This window comes from Nylanderia fulva, unplaced genomic scaffold (genome assembly GCF_048542155.1).
Source record: "Nylanderia fulva isolate GAGA-0341 unplaced genomic scaffold, ASM4854215v1 Scaffold880, whole genome shotgun sequence".
In the NCBI taxonomy this organism is placed as follows: domain Eukaryota; kingdom Metazoa; phylum Arthropoda; class Insecta; order Hymenoptera; family Formicidae; genus Nylanderia; species Nylanderia fulva.
The window spans coordinates 10,001-13,774 of NW_028191005.1; the positions used below are offsets into that span (position 1 = coordinate 10,001).

General features: G+C 56.9%; 1 pseudogene; it reads left to right on the plus strand.

Annotated features, from left to right (window-relative positions):
• The first annotated feature begins 203 nt into the window (after positions 1-203).
• On the plus strand, positions 204-2,529 carry LOC146719742 (large subunit ribosomal RNA; annotated as a pseudogene).
• The last annotated feature ends 1,245 nt before the right edge of the window (positions 2,530-3,774 follow it).

Consider the following 3,774-nt stretch of genomic DNA (forward strand, 5'->3'; position numbering starts at 1 on the left):
CAACGAGTGTGTGTGCGGTTAGCGCCCCGGCGATTTGCCTTCTCGCGTATTTCGTGTGCTGCCGCTGCTGCTCTCTCGTTCGACGCTCTCTCTCTCTCCCTCTTATAATATATATTATAGAGGAGAGACGACGATGAGCGACGCGGAGGAGGCAAACGGCTACGAAAACTCACTATGCAACGACCTCAGAGCAGGCGAGATTACCCGCTGAATTTAAGCATATTATTAAGCGGAGGAAAAGAAACTAACCAGGATTTCCTTAGTAGCGGCGAGCGAACAGGAAAGAGCCCAGCACCGAATCCCGCGGTTCCGCCGCGGTGGTGTTTGGGAGGATCCGCTTATCCCGAGGTGCCGCGTCGCGTCCAAGTCCATCTTGAATGGGGCCACTTACCCGTAGAGGGTGCCAGGCCCGTAGCGACCGGTGCGCGCCTCGGGAGGATCTCTCCTTAGAGTCGGGTTGCTTGAGAGTGCAGCTCTAAGTGGGTGGTAAACTCCATCTAAGGCTAAATACGACCACGAGACCGATAGCGAACAAGTACCGTGAGGGAAAGTTGAAAAGAACTTTGAAGAGAGAGTTCAAGAGTACGTGAAACCGTTCAGGGGTAAACCTAAGAAACCCAAAAGATCGAACGGGAAGATTCATCGTCAGCGGCGCTGGCTTCGCGTCGGTCGGCGATGTCCCGCGGAGTCCTTGCGGCTCGCGCGCGGGCACGCTACCGTGCGCCGATGTCCGGCGCTCGTCGTCGTGCACTTCTCCCCAAGTAGAACGTCGCGACCCGCTGGGTGTCGGTCTACGGCCCGGGTGCGGTGTCTGTCGCGTCGCCGGAAAAAACGGCACGCGACAAACCCTCGGTCGCCCGGCCGGCTGCTCGGTGGTACGCGCAAGGTATCAGGCCGCACTATTCACGGTGCGTCGAGACCGTCGCAAGCGCGCGCCACTGTACTCGGAGGTTACGGACTTCGCGCCGTCCCCGGTCCTGGCCCGCTGTTGGTTACAGTACGGTACACTTTCGACAGGCCTGCGAACGTCTCCCGCGGTCTCGCGGGAGACCGATACCGGTCGGCGACGCTACTGCTTTGGGTACTCTTAGGACCCGTCTTGAAACACGGACCAAGGAGTCTAACATGTACGCGAGTCATTGGGACTTGTCGCGAGACCTAAAGGCGTAATGAAAGTGAAGGTCGGCCCTGGCCGTCGACCTAGGGAGGATGGGCCGCGTCGCGATGCGGCCTCGCACTCCCGGGGCGTCTCGTTCTCATCGCGAGAAGAGGCGCACCCAGAGCGTACACGTTGGGACCCGAAAGATGGTGAACTATGCCTGGTCAGGACGAAGTCAGGGGAAACCCTGATGGAGGTCCGTAGCGATTCTGACGTGCAAATTGATCGTCGGAACTGGGTATAGGGGCGAAAGACTAATCGAACCATCTAGTAGCTGGTTCCCTCCGAAGTTTCCCTCAGGATAGCTGGCACTCGGCCGTTCCGCACGGAACGCGCGCGAGTCTCATCTGGTAAAGCGAATGATTAGAGGCCTTGGGGCCGAAACGACCTCAACCTATTCTCAAACTTTAAATGGGTGAGATCTCTGGCTTCTTGAATTATGAAGCCACGAGCATCTTCGGATCAGAGTGCCAAGTGGGCCATTTTTGGTAAGCAGAACTGGCGCTGTGGGATGAACCAAACGCAGAGTTAAGGCGCCCAACTCGACGCTCATGGGACACCATGAAAGGCGTTGGTTGCTTAAGACAGCAGGACGGTGGACATGGAAGTCGGAATCCGCTAAGGAGTGTGTAACAACTCACCTGCCGAAGCAACTAGCCCTGAAAATGGATGGCGCTAAAGCGTCGAGCCTATACTCTGCCGTCAGCGGCAAGTGGGGCGGCAACCGGGAGCGGGCGTTAGTCTTCTCTCGCGTCGTCACGAAGCCCTGACGAGTAGGAGGGTCGCGACGGTGAGCGCAGAAGGGTCTGGGCGCGAGCCTGCCTGGAGCCGCCGTCGGTGCAGATTTTGGTGGTAGTAGCAAATACTCCAGCGAGGCCCTGGAGGACTGACGTGGAGAAGGGTTTCGTGTGAACAGCCGTTGCACACGAGTCAGTCGATCCTAAGCCCTAGGAGAAATCCTATGTCAATGACGGCGTACAATATACTCGAGTGTCGAGAAATAATAATAAATATTATACGAAAGACACACGCCCGTCGGGCGAAAGAGAATCCGGTTCCTATTCCGGAACCCGGCAGCGGAACCGCATACAATTCGGGCCCTCGTAAGAGTGTTCGTCGGGGTAACCCAAAATGACCTGGAGACGCCGTCGGGAGATCCGGGAAGAGTTTTCTTTTCTGTATAAGCGTTCGAGTTCCCTGGAAACCTCTAGCAGGGAGATAGGGTTTAGGAACGCGAAGAGCACCGCAGTTGCGGCGGTGTCCGGATCTTCCCCTTGGACCTTGAAAATCCAGGAGAGGGCCACGTGGAGGTGTCGCGCCGGTTCATACCCATATCCGCAGCAGGTCTCCAAGGTAAAGAGCCTCTAGTCGATAGAATAATGTAGGTAAGGGAAGTCGGCAAATTGGATCCGTAACTTCGGAATAAAGATTGGCTCTGAGGAGCGGGGCGTGTCGGGCTTGGTCGGGAAGCGGGTCTGGCTGACGTGCCGGGCCTGGGCGAGGTGAACGGTCGGCGTTCTCGCGCCGGTCCCGGGATCCGAGCTCGGTCCCGTGCCTTGGCCTCTCGCGGAACTTCCTTGCTGCGAGGCTTCCGTGGCGGCGCGAGCCGTCGTGGTCGTCCTCTTCGGCCGCCATTTAACGCTCAGCTCAGAACTGGCACGGACTAGGGGAATCCGATTGTCTAATTAAAACAAAGCATTGCGATGGCTCTCGCGGGTGTTGACGCAATGTGATTTCTGCCCAGTGCTCTGAATGTCAACGTGAAGAAATTCAAGCAAGCGCGGGTAAACGGCGGGAGTAACTATGACTCTCTCGGGGGAGTAACTATGACTCTCTCGGGGGAGTAACTATGACTCTCTCGGTCCTCAAAGCAACACGCTGCGATGGTACTTAGAGAGAGTCGTAGTTGGGTCGTGATGCGCCAACGAAGTCCTCTAGTAAGGACCTTCAGCCTCTCACGTCCAAGTTGTACCCCACCTCCTCGTGGTCACTCCCGGGCAACGTCCCCACCATAGCAAGACGGTACGGTGGGCGACGGCTAACGGATGTACAGCGCCGAGCAAATTAGCACGTTCGGAACTCGCCAAGCTGGCGCATCAGGGATAACTTGTTAGGCCTGTCATCGGCCGAAAAGGCGAAGCGAAGAAAGGAATCAAATGGCGTAAGCCATCATGGGGGAACAGATTATTCTGTAAAAAAGGGAAATTGCTGTCCCAGAATTAGGAAACTAACCCCCAGCTCGCCTTTTCTCTTCTTCCAAGCCGGCTCTTTGTAGTCCGGGTATACCTTGTGCAATCAGACACCAAAGAAACCATCGGGGTGAGGAGCAGCCTAGAGTGCCCAGAGTTTGTTTGCGGAAATCAAAAGCAACACGCCGCAAACTAATTTATAACCGTCGGGGTGAGGTGCAGCCCACGATTGCCCGACCGTCGTCTTGGCTCCAGGCGACGGTCTATTCAGGAGCAAATATGGATAGTAAAATAGAAAAAGCCTCGGAGGCGGACGACCCCGAGAACGCTTCTGGCGGGGCGGACGCTGCCTATGTGGCGAAAAGGCGAGGAAGCGCGAGCGGCGCCCGAGTCTTAGGGGCGCCGTCGGACGGGCGATGGGACCCA